The sequence below is a fragment of the Elephas maximus genome, chromosome 12 (genome assembly GCF_024166365.1).
Source record: "Elephas maximus indicus isolate mEleMax1 chromosome 12, mEleMax1 primary haplotype, whole genome shotgun sequence".
Taxonomy (NCBI): domain Eukaryota; kingdom Metazoa; phylum Chordata; class Mammalia; order Proboscidea; family Elephantidae; genus Elephas; species Elephas maximus.
In genome coordinates this window covers 84,779,104-84,792,445 of record NC_064830.1, presented here as the reverse complement: position 1 = coordinate 84,792,445, position 13,342 = coordinate 84,779,104, and the positions used below count along the sequence as shown (strand labels likewise).

At 43.2% G+C, this 13,342-nt stretch overlaps 1 protein-coding gene across 7 annotated transcripts in view; it reads right to left on the bottom strand.

Moving 5' to 3' along the window:
* Positions 1-2,757, bottom strand: part of TNRC6A (trinucleotide repeat containing adaptor 6A) — a 237,836-nt gene extending 235,079 nt beyond the window's left edge. For 3 of the 7 annotated variants that reach the window (XM_049903449.1, XM_049903454.1, XM_049903460.1), the window contains exon 1: positions 2,370-2,757. The gene's annotated coding sequence lies outside the window, so the exon portion shown is untranslated. The remainder of the gene's footprint in view (positions 1-2,369) is intronic. The other 4 variants (XM_049903453.1, XM_049903458.1, XM_049903457.1 and 1 more) reach the window with 2 other exon arrangements.
* Positions 2,758-13,342: the final 10,585 nt, after the last annotated feature.

The window sequence follows — 13,342 nt, the reverse complement described above, 5'->3', positions numbered from 1 at the left end:
TCATACAGCAAAACTAACAGATACACCACTTGAGGAAGTGGTCTTTCCATAGCAAACCAAATCATGCAGCTTTCCCACTTAAAGTATTTAAATGGTTGCTCACTGATGGTGAGATGAAATAAAAATCACTTACGATGGCCTTCAGGGCCCCCGCATATCTGGATAGTTTCCTCTCCTAGTGTGGTCCCACTCACGCTCCGTGCTCAGACACGAGGATTCTTGCTCCTCCTCAAGTGGCCCTGGCCCCTTCTCACCTCAAGGACTTCACACATGCTAGTCCCTCTGTCTGGAATGCTCTTCCTGACTCTTCATCTGGTTGGCTCCTGCTTCTATCTCAGGTCCCAACTTAAATTACATGATCAGAGGCCTGTTTTGACCAATGCTTCCTCCTTCCTCACTAATGTATGTACCCTGTTACATATTCACCCACCCATTTAAAACAAAAACAAAAACACTGCCATCAAATTGATTCCAAGTCATATATTTAAAGCAAAAACCCATTGCCATCGACTGGATTCCAACTCATAGCGACACTAAGACAGAGTAGAATGGCCTCATAGAGTTTCTAAGGCTGTAATCTTTACAGAAGCAGATTGCCACATCTGTCTCCCGCAGTGTGGCTGGTGGGTTCAAACCACCGACCTTTTGGTTAGTAGCCGAGCACTTAACCACTGCACCATCAGGGCTTCTTATATCCTTATTAAAAAAAAAAAAAAACCCGTTGCCGTCGAGTCGATCTGACTCATAGCGATCCTACAGGACAGAGTAGAACTGCCTCATAGGGTTTCCAAGGAGCACCTAGTGGATTCGAACTCTCGACCTTTTTGTTAGCAGCTGTAGCTCTTAACCACTACGCCACCAGTGCTCCTATATTCTCATAATACCTTATTATTTCCTGTCATAGAAAGTACCCCAACTTGAAATAACATATCATCTTGTGTGATGATTTGTTTAATAGCTACCTTCGCTAAAATTGCAAACTCCATGGGAGTGGGGGTGTCTCTGATTTATTTACAAATATGACCCCAAACCTTGCACAGTACCTGTTACTTAGTAACTGTTGGATAGCTATCTTGTGAGGCAGTTTACCACAGTGGTTAACTGTGCAGGCTCTGGAGAAAAACTCTCTGGGTTCAAATCCTAGCTCTGCCATTTACTAGCTGAGTGACCTTAAGCAAGTGACATAATGTCTCTGTGTCTCAGTTTCCCCACCTCTAAAAAGGGTACAATAATAGCACCTATTCATTGTGTTGTTGGGCAGATTTTGCTCAATAATTGTTACCTATTTCCTGCCGAATAGATGTCAGCATGCCAACATAATGGTCAACCAGCAGCTTCTGATATCACCAGTCTCTCCTTCCTTGGTGGCTATAGACACTACTGTGACTCCATTTACATTCAGCTTTCCCATGGCCAGTTTTCCAGCCAACGCTCTGCCTTATTCTGCAGAGGTGTGGCCTCAAACTCTGAGCCAGCTCTGCAAGATGCCCCATGACACCTGAGTGAGCCCTAACCACTGAGCACTGGGTTTTGACTTTCTCCCACACAAAGTCAGACATAGGGGAGTGGGGGGTCAGGAAGCACCATTTCCCAACTGCTGTCACTGCCCCCCCTTCACTCACTGGTGCCCCAGTGGAGCTGGGACCTCAGGCCAACAGACATCCAGCTAAGGAACAGTTGTGATGACCCCAAGAAATATATCAATCACCCTCACCACAGACATATCAGGAACTGGGCAATCTACGTGGTCTTAGTGGAAAAACCAAAACGTAGAAGGGACCCGTGCCAATCACCATTGAATCAATTCTGACCCACAGCGACCCTACAGGACAGAGTAGAACTGCCCCATAGGGTTTCCAAGGAGTGCCTGCTAGGTTCAAATTGCTGACCTTTTGGTTAGCAGCCGAGCCCTTAACCACTGAGCCACCAGGGCTCCCTAGAAGGGACAATTAGTACATTTCCAACCACCAAGTCCTTAGAAGCTGATCTTTCAGGCTCTGGACAGGAAGATCATAAGCTATAGGTATCCACAGACAGAAAGCACGGGAGACTAAAAAACAAGAGGAGAGTGGAGAGGGAGGAGAGAGGTAAGAGAGGCTGAGAGGAGAGAGACTCTGAGAAGGGACACTGAGGGGACAGAGGATGGAGGAGAGACTGGCTGGGGAGGGGAGGCGAAGCTCCCTCCACCCAGCGTAGCCAGCACAGCTGTGCCCCCAGGACAGCTGCGTCTGCTCGCCAGGCCGGAGAGCTGCAGCTCCCCTGAGCCGGCACTTGGCTCCCAACGTGCCCAACAAGGGCGCCCTGAGCATGCTAATGAGGCGGTCGAGGTCAGCTCCACACGTAATTGCTCAAAGTGCTCAGTAACTTACCAGGCTGGGAGTCAGTGGGCGGCCAAGGACGGGGCCGGGCTCCTGGAGCCCCCGCAGTGGGGCCTGCTTCCCAGGTACCCGGCGTTCACAGGTTAGTGGCTGCCAGGCGACGGGATTTCCATCTAGTCAGGCACCAACCCGAAGGTAGGGAGAGCCAGACCAAAAGGCAAAGGAGAGGAGGGGAACCTGCTTATGTTTTTGTATTTAAATTGTTTTTGAGCCCACGTAGCCCTGGGAGTCACATGCTGCCTCCAACATCACCGGAGTCATCACATGATACAGGTCCCCCATCATGTGACGAGAAAAAAATCGGCCTAACTCCAGCTCCCACCCCCACCGCCGGCTCCCGGACTGACGGACAAAGTGCTTCTGGGGGAGCCCCCTCCTCCCCAAAAATCCACGATCGAGTGAAAGATGCAGACGGAGACCCCTCGGAGCCCATGCGACGCTAAAATCTTGATGAATACTTAATCCGCCTTTCTCCTCCTAAGCTACTGCGACTTGGAGCAACGCCAGCCTCATTTGAATCCCAGCCTTTGTGAATAACTCAAGTGTCGCCACCGTTGCTCCAGCAATTGCTGGGCGTTTGAGCTCACACCATCCTGCCTCGTTCTGGAAAGCTTGGCTGCCTCCCCTCCCCACAGCTTTCAGGCTCACAGGGCAGCCGGGTGGAGGTGGGGAACGGCAAGAGAAGGGGAGACTGCTCCAGCTGAACCTTCTAGTCCCGCCCCCCCTTTTTTCCCCCAGCTGCAGCAGCAGTCAGGTGGGGCCCCTCTGGCTCTCTGATTAGGCTGTCTCCTTACTTAAGGGAAGGTAGCTTTGCTCTGTCTGCAGAGATCTCTCTCTTCCTCTTCGTGTGTGCGTGTACCTCTGCACGCATTTCTATGTTTTTCTCCTAAATCAGGATACAGTTTAAAAATCTGTTGGCCTTGCTTCCTCCCATTGTGTAACCTCCTTTGCGCATTTATTCATCCACCAAAATAATGAAAAATGAACAGACACTTTTGTGGAGTAGTAGCTACTACGTCCCAGGTCTTGTGCTAGGCACCAAGAAGGAAGAGACAGGGAGGGACGAGGTATTACAGAAATGCAGAAGACAAGATTTCTGGCCTTGAGGTACCTGCTGCCTCTTAGAGGCAGCCGAAAACACACAAACAAACGTAGCAGATGCAAATATCAAAGTCACACAGTCTTGGGTATGCAAAAATGTAAATCCTCTGTTTTTCCGCACTTGAACTTCACTTCCCTAGCCCTCCCTCCCCACCCTGTTCTTCCAGTATACCAAAACCAAACCAAACCCATTGCCATCAAGTCGATTCCAAACTCATAGCGACCCTATAGGACAGAGTAGAACTGCCCCATAGGGTTTCTAAGGAGCACCTGGTCGATTTGAACTGCCAACCCTTTGGTTAGCAGCTGTAGCACTGAACCACTACACCACCAGGGTTTCCTCTGCCCAATATAGGAAACTTAATCTAGTTGCTTTCATCTAAACTCAGTCACCTGGGACATTCTTCTGTGCCTCAGATTTTAAAAAGTCAAATGAAAGATCTTCCCCTCATTACCCTCCTCCTCCCTAGGGTTGATACTAAGCCCTGATGCTCACTTGAATCAACAAACAAGCAAATTGCATGGACCCACTTTCCTTAGAGAGAGGTAGTGAGATTTACTGTCATTTTGCAGCTTCAAGGCCTGTTTGATCAAAGGAGGAAGGTGCTTTGGGAGCAGATGGGCAGCAGTGAAAAGCCCTGTTCCAAATCAGATTGGCTTTCTACAGTCTTCGACAATAAGGGCAGAGAAGGTGTCTGTAGCAGACATAGTTGATTAGTGCTTGAGTACTAATTAGTACCCATGACTGAGTTTACATGGATATGACAGATTAGTTTTCTATGTGAGACAGAATGGGGTCTTAGGGTAGAAATTGGGTTTGGGTATAGACAAAGACGATTTCCATTTTTGCACACCTGAGTTTGTGTGGCTGTGAAATTTGCAATTGCTATATCTCAGCAGGGCAGATTAACCAGTAAGTGCAGTAAACAAAGTACGCACGGGCTTAGTTGTGTTCACTTAACTAATCTGCAGTGCACAATTTCACATGGGTTTCACCCAGGGACTGATCACCCAGTAGGCAAGGTATGCATAGGCTTAGTTGTGCTTACTTACTAGTCTGTAGTACACCCACTGAAATTGTGCAGTACAGATTAGCGTTATTAGTGTTAGGTGCCGTCGAGTCAGTTCCAACCCATAGGTACCTACCATATGTATAACAGAACGAAACACTGCCAGGTCCTGTGCCATCCTCACAATCCTTGCTATACTCCAGCTCACTATTGTAGCCACTGTGTCAATCCACCTCATCGAGGGTCTTCCTCTCTTATGCTGACCCTCCACTTTACCAAGCATGATGTCCTTCTCCAGGAAATGGTCCCTCCTGATAACATGTCCAAAGTATGTAGGGTGAAGTCTTGCCATCCTTGCTTCTAAGGAGCATTCCGGCTGTACTTCCTCCAAGACAGATTTGTTTGTTCCTTTGGCAGTTCATGGTATATTCAATATTCTTCACCAACACCGTAATTCAAAGGCATCAATTCTTCTTTGGTCTTCCTTATTCATTGTCTAGTATTCACATGCATAGGAGGTGACTAAAAGTACCATGGCTTGGGTCAGGCATACCTTAGTTATTAAAGTGACATCTTTGTTTTTTAACACTTTAAAGAAGTCTTTTGCAGCAGATTTGCCCAATGCAATGCATTGTTTGATTTCTTGACTGCTGCCTCCATGGGTGTTGACTGTGAATCCAAGTAAAATGAAGTTCTAAACAATTTTATCTGTTCATCATGATGTTGCTTATTTGTCAAGTTTTGAGGATTTTTGTTTTCGATGTTGAGGTGTAATCCATACTGAAGGCTGTAGTCTTTGATCTTCATCAGTAAGTGCTTCAGGTCTTCGTCATTTTCAGCAAGCAAGGTTGTGTCATCTGCATAACGCAGGTTGTTAATGAGTCTTCCTCCAATCCTGATGCCACATTCTTTTTCATGTAGTTTGGCTTCTCAGATTATTTGCTCAGCGTACGGATTGAATAAGTACGGTGAAAGGATACAACCCTGACACACACATTTCTTGACTTTAAACCACTCAATATCCCCTTGTTCTGTTTGAATGACTGCCTCTTGGTTTAAGTACAGGTTCTTCATGAGCACAATTAAGTGTTCTGGAATGCCCATTCTTTGCAGTGTTATCCATAACTTGTGATGATGTCCTTGATGTCATTTCACAACTCATCTGGTCTTTGATCGTTAGTGTTCAGTCATCAAAAAAAAAAAAAAAAAAGGAGTGAAATGGCATGCATAAACAGGTTAGTAAGTAAGCACAATTAATCGTGTGCTTACCTTGTTTATTGGGTAATCCATCCCTGTATATCTGTTTGTGTTTTTGTTGCCTCCCCTGGACAACATGCACCTCAGGACAGAGGTCTTAAGAATTTCAATAACTCATATTCCTTGCTAACAGAACCCCATAATTGTTCCAACAGCAATGTTTTCAGCCCCAGAGGTGGCTCTATTCTACTATACCAGGGATTGTTTCGGGGGTGGGCATGCCACAGTTCTTGCAAGAAGAGTGAAAGGATTGTCTGCTTGGAGCCTCTGGAAAGAGAGAGGCCTATGAGAAAAAGGTTCTTTTCTTAATTGCCACCTTTTTCCTACTTTGATGTGGTCATGGGAGGCAACCATCATGTGATATGAGGTGAAAAACATCATTGGTGTACTGAGGATGCCAGCTTGCAGAAGAAACATAGGTCCTTGATGGAACTGAGTTACCTAACTGACCCTAGAACTTCTTAGAAAAAAAATGTGTCTTTATGGTTTAAGCCTTGGAGTCCCTGGGTGGTGCAAATGGTTAAGTGCTTGACTACTAACTGAAAGGCTGGGGGTTCAAACCCACCCAGATGTGCCTCAAAAGAAAGGCCTGGGGATCTGGTTCCAAAAGGTTACAGCCATGAAAACCCTATGCAGCACAGTTCTATGCTGACACTCATGGGGTTGCCGTGAGTTGCAATTGACTTGGCAGCAACTGATTTGTTTTTGGTTATGGTGTACCACATTTCCACGCAAATAACGCAGGTTTTCTATGTTTGTTTGCCAACTGTGCCCTCCCCCCACAAGGTATTTTCATAAGCACATTATGTTCGTTTTTTTACAGCAACATGTAAAAAGAATTAACATAGCTGCACTTATGAAAATACCTTGGTGGGGGGAGGGTGTGGTTGGCGAACAAATGTAGAAGGTGCGTATTATTTGCATAAAAATATGGTAAGCCACTTTTAGTCAGGTATTTTATTGCTTGTGGTTGAACACGTATCCTAATTGAAATGGTATCCATGGAATTTGGCAGTTGCCTCCTGCTCATCAGGGGCTTTGGAAGAACGGTTTCCATGGAATTTGAAGTTGTGGAAGTCTGATGATAGTGGTTAAGAAGTAAATTGGAAGATTCTGTTTCTGATAGTATGGAGGACTACATAAAACCAAAAATCAAACCCGTTGCCATCGAGTCTATTCCGACTCAGAGTGACCCTATAGGACAGAGTAGAACTGCCCCATAGGGTTTTAAGGCTGTAATCTTCACGGAAGCAGACTGTCACATCTTTCTACTGCGGAGTGGCTGATAGGTTTAAACTGCCAAACTTTTGTCTGCCCCGTTGATCTATGTCTATCATTACGGCAGCTTTGCACTGTTTTGATTACTGTAGTTTTATGGTAAGTTTTGAAAGCAGGAGGTGTGAATCCGGTAACATGTTCTTTTTAAATATTCTTTTGGCTATTCAGGGACCCTTGAAATTCCATATGAATTTTAGGATGGGTTTTTCTAGTTCTGTGAAAAACTTCATTGGGTTTTGATAGCGATTGCACTGAATCTGTACATCATTTTAAGAAGCCCTGGTGGTGCAGTGGTTAAGTGCTCAGCTGGGAACCAAAAGGTTTTTGGAACACGTTTTAATTTAACCCAATGGTAAAGCTTTTATTTGGAAGATGGGAGAGGGTAGATACGTGTCGGGGTGGGGGTGGGGGGTGGGGAGAGGCTGGGGGCCCTCATTTGTCTTCATTGTAGAAAGTCAGTAGTAACTAGTACCTCAAATTGAAAAATCAAGAAATAACACGAGTATGTGTTCTAGTTGGGTTTTCTACAGGAGCAAAACCAGGAGATATATAGATAGATAGATTTACCTCAAAGAAATGGCTCACACGGATGTAGGGGCTGGCAAGTCCTAAATCTTTAGGTCAGGTGGCAGGCTAGGGGCCTCAGTTGGCTCATAGGATTTCGGGGGCTGTCAGATCCAAAATCTGCAGGGCAGGTGGCAGGCCAGAGATTTCCACAGGTTTATGTCCCAGAAACTGGAGGTCAGGTGATGAGGAGAGTGCCAGGTCAAGAAGAGAACTAACACTGCCAGAAAATCCATTTGTATTGTGGAGACAGACCACATCCCCAAAGAAACTCCCCTCTCAACTGATGGGTTGATTACATCAGGTCACATAAATGGAAGGCTATTACATTATGGGACAGCAACCAGTCCAGTATCTGCCAAACCACCAAGAACCACCGCCTAGCCATTTTGACACATGAAATTAACTACCAAAGTATATTATTTATAGATCAAGTTTTTTGTTGTTTTATAAACAACTAGCAAAGAATTGAAATTGGTTGCTTGAATAAAAACAAACAAAAAATTTAAAAAGAAAACCTGTAAATCGAGTATATGTATCACGATCCGGGCAAACTTCATGAAAAAATTAACCACCATAGGCATATCCTGGTGGGAATGTCAAGATGGTGGGAGGAAGGAGCATCAGGTTGGTTTGGGACCTACAGAAAACTCTAAACACCTGAAGGCAATGAAATCTTATGTTTTACTGGCATTTTGGTTCTATTACCAGTGATGTTTAACTTTTTACAATGTTTGTTGACCATTTGTATATCTGTTATCGTTGAGTTTATAATTAAAAACAAGTAGAGAGAAGAAAAGAGTTGCTATTTTAAAGAACTAACTGCAGCTTCTTCTGCCCTCTAATGGCATAATTCATCTCAGAATTGCTATTTGGTTCAGTAAAATAACTTGGAAGGTGAAGAGCCCGTGGTGTAGGACAGGAAAGAAGGGATGATGTTGTGCATAGTCAAATGAGGACGTTCTGGAAAAATCAGGGAGAAATGTCATTAAAATTATGTAGAGATCATACTAGAGCGAGAAGTCAAGATTGGAAGAGTCAGCACCAGGAATAGACATCAGGAAATCAAAAAGGAGCCAACCAAAAGAAAACATTGCACAAAAATCATCAGGAGAATATTGGAGGAGATCCTGGGTTTCCAATTGACTGGCCAGTTTGAAAAAATAAAGATCTAACCTATTAAAGAGAAAGTGATCCTAGAAGGCTGATTTAAAAAAAAAAAAAAAAGCCCAACACTTAAATTATGTAATAAAATTAATTTTCAACAAAAAATATTCAATCCATCTGAAATTTTAGAATAAGATGTAAAAATTTTTTTTTTCTCTAAATTTTTATCCTGTTCTTTCAAAGCTATTTCTTGGAAAAACTACCCTTTTCACATTTGTTAAAACTGTTACAAATACTTTTCTATTTGGGCCAATTCCTGGAGTTGTACTCATTTCCACTGATGTGTTTGCCTCTTCTAGCACCAATACCAGACTGCTTTGAAAATTGTCTATTTTGAGTGTTTTTTGTCCTCCCCCCTCCCCCCCGTAATATCCAGAGGAATGAGGCCTGTCACCTGGCCTCCTTCCTGGAAATGAGACCAGCTATATCAAAGCCATTTTGGTTAGAATCTTCCCCTAGCCCCATCAGTGCTGAAGCCTGTATTTCAAGTTTCCTCTCTGCAGTTTCCGTCACACGATTCGCAGAGGCTAAAGTAACTTCAGAGAGAACGAGAATGTTCCTCATTTGTTCCAGGACCCACCTTTGTCCCTACAGATTATGACACGTTCATAATGCCCAGGGTCTCCTACTTTTACTTCCCAAGAGTCAGTCTACTTTTTCAAGAAAGAGAGTTGTTCTTCTTTTTAAATTTTTAAAATGTGTATCCTGTGGCAGAAATTTCACATTTCTGGCTATATCTGACCTTCCCATCTCCTTCCCTCATTTCTAAAATGGATATATATTTCCCCTACATTATCATATGTCTTTATTAATTTTAATTTTTAGGACATGAAAAAGAAGTCCACCAGCTTCATTTATATGACATTTCAAGCATAGGTTAAAACATTTAGACACTTGTTAAAAATTCATTAAGGTGCCAATATTTCCACAGAAGATTTTCTTTTGAAATCTAAATGGATTTCCCTTCTTGATTACTATCTTTCATCACTAAAGACTTGAAAAATAGCAAACTAAACTGAAAAAGTTTCATACTGGTCAAGTCAACTTCGTAAGAAATTACTAAACAGCAACATTTCAAAGTGGAAAAGCAAGAGTCAGGCTGGTGTTAGCTTTAATATGCGATCACTATTCATTTTCCATTAAGTTTAATAAAAGGCAAGTGCTTAAAAAAAGTAGCCACATTTTTTTCTAGCCACACATTTAAAAAAAAAAATCCTTCGAACATGAACCTAATCTCAAAGGCTTATAATCGCAAAGGTTTATATCAAGATAAACTATTAATACTTTAGATTACATTACTGAAAGAAGTCACTTGAAATCTGTGACTATTCCTGTTAGCCTTGTTTTCATATTAGCATGTCAACTTTTTATGGACATATAGCAACTCTGCTTTACCTGTCATTAAGAATTTAAGTGGCTTACTTCTACTCTTTCACAGTCATTTCCAACTCTGAAAATTAATGTTTGTAAAAGCAAAATAATGTTAATGGGCTGTTTATAATATATAAAAAGAAAAAGCAGCATATATACAGCTATATATCTATATATGTGCACAACCAAATTTGTTGCCGTTGATTCCAGCTCATAGCAGCCCTATAAGACACAGTAGAACTGCCCCACAGGGTTTCCAAGGAGTGACTGGTGGATTCCAACCGCTGACCTTTAGCTTAGCAGCTGAGCTCTTAACCACTGCACCACCAGGACTCCATATATATATGTATGTACATGTGTATATATGTATGTAAATATACATACACACACACATATTTGTGTGTGTGTGTTAAAAGGTCTGCTGAAGCTAGCTTAATGGGCAGTCGTATAAAAGGGCTCAGCGAAGGGCATGTTCCCATCAGAGGTTTTGTTCTATAGGGTTCTACACAATAAAAACAGCATACATTAAAGGGGCTAAAGACAGGAAAAAGTGGACAAGACATAGATAGCGGTACTTAGCACAAACCAGGACGAGTAAGCCATTAACTAGCTTTCTACTCTGAAATCCCTGGCTTAAACATTTTGGAGGAGGTTTTGCTTCCTTCAATTGGCATGGGAGACTAGCAAAGGAGTTATTTTTAAGTACGATTGTAACAATTTGGAATATTCTTGGCATACTGAAGCAGCTAGTTATTGGAAGGATACTATCTCTCAAACCCATAGTAGCTAAAACACATTTTCTTCCCGTAAAAAAAAATGTCTTACTACTGTTGTCCATGAAGTTTGCTTTTACTGGCCTCTGCACTACTACTCCTTTTGACCACTGTGTAGGTGAGAATGTTTGCTTGGTAAAACTTAACCACGAAGCTATTTTAAAAGGTTACTTTATCATATTAATTCAAACACTTATTACCTACTACGTGGAAGGCATAGTTTAACTTTTGAAATAGATAAACCAGACCCACTCCTCTTGAGCTCACACACAGTCCATTGAGGGAGTCAGCCGAACACAGTCCACAGAAATACAAGTTACAAAGTGTTAACTACAGCATGTCAGTGATGCTTTCGCACCTCGAGCGTGTATGGGGGTGGGGCGCGGGTGGGCAGGCAGGTGCTGTGAGGGAATAAATCGAAAGCAAAGTTAACCCGCCAACAATGAGCAGGAAACTGCCAGGCAGGCAAAGGAGAAGGGAAATTTCAGCCGTATCCAACAGCCCAGTGCAAAAGTCAGATTCGAGATGTGGTTAAGGGTCTTACATGCTGCCTGACACCTCCATGTGGCAGGTCGAGTTAGTTAGGCACTAGCTTGAGTATTCAAGGTTGGATGGACCCTTCACAGGCAGTGGAGTTTCCTGCTCAAAGTGGCATGAGAGATCAAGAACCCAAAAAGCCCAGTGCTGTCAAGTCAATTCTGACTCATAGCGACCCTGCAGGACAGAGTAGAACTGGCCCATAGTTTCCAAGCAGTGCCTGGTGGATTGGAACTGCCGACCCTTTGGTTAGCAGCTGTAGCACTTAACCACTACGCCACCAAGGTTTCCAAGATATCAAGAGTCACTGGGATGTTTCAGGATTACATAATGTACAAACTACTTGGCATAGTGCCTGGCAAAGGTCACTTCTTCAATTTTCTTTCAAGTCTGTATTTTCTTTTAGTGGTCAGCACCCTAATCGAGGTTTAGGGGTCAATTGTTTAGGTGCAGAAAGATGCATAAGGGGGAGCAGACTTGGGGGTGTTAGCACATGGTTGAAATGATGGGGTAGTGGCCATCTAGGGAAGGGAGACAGTATGAGTAGAAACACCAGAGGCCAAAGTAAGGTCAACACAGTATGAAGCTGGACCAGGCTGTGGATGGAAAATTGAAATTTAAAATGTCAGAAGGGAATGGTCACAAGTGATGACTAACTCCAGGAAATTGTCAAAGGAGCGGGCCCAGTTAAAGGATCAGTCGAGACTGCAGTTAAATATCAATGAGCCTGGACAGTGAAACTCATCTCAGATGATGGAACTGATAAAAGTCCATTCTGGGTGCTGAAGTCACCGAAAACGGGCGACTCAATCTGGATTTTTGGTCCAGTTTAGCAAGAACTAATGGAGTGTAGTCTTGCTGGATTATCTGAAAATCCAAGTGGCAGTTATGCTGATTAGGGGTGGGGTGGAAGTGGTTAGAACAGACAGCCCATTCCCAGGGAGATAAAGTTCCCTGGAAATAAATGTGAGTTAAGAATCATGACAAAAGCAGAGCCATTTAAGGAAAAGTTGGTTTCATTTAAAACAGCATTTCCCAAATTTAACTCATTCCTGAAGGCTTCATGTTTACAGTATGTGTATCACCTATAAGATTTTTCTTTAAATATTAAATGTTTAAAACGTACATTCAAGAAAGTACATTTACGCACCACCTAAAACTAAGTCCCGACAATGGTATATAGTACTGCATACACATCTTACTCTGGAGATCCTGAACCGAGTTAGAGGCAGAGGTTAATAGAAGCGAGCTGCTTCTCCCGTGCAGCCTTTCCTTTCCTCTTCTGCCACAGCCCAGGCCTCCTGTCACAGTACCCCAGGACCCCCGCCAGCCTAGAACTGTTTCCTTTCCCTCCCTCTAGCCAACACCTTTCTTAACCCCTTTTTACATCACCATGTTTCTAAAATATCACTCTTACCCTTGTCCCCAAGTCATTTTTGTGGTTTTTTATTGTTTATTGTCCACTTCCAGAACCACAGCAACGAAGGAAACCCATCACAGTCTTATCTAGCGCTTCTGGAGCTATTACTGCTGGCTTCTGTCAACTGGTGGTAGGGTCAGATGCTCAGTGGTGTGTGCTCTTTAACTGGCCACTTTATCAAGGGATTTAATACTCATCTATCAGGGTTTCAAGAAAGTGAGTATGTGGCTAGAAACAGGTCACAGTTCCTCAGCTCCAAGATTCAAGGTCAAATTTTTAATTACTGTACTCAAGACCAATTCATCCTGATTTCTTACACCTGGCCACTCACCATTAGCCAACCAATGAAATCCATCTTTCACGTTTACTCCAGAATTTTGTACCTTCGGTTCAACTTAAGACTCAGAATTTTTAAAATAGGAAAACAGACGCTACTTTCTTCAAATAACACAAATATTCAACATTTGAAAAGTTTACTGAAAACTT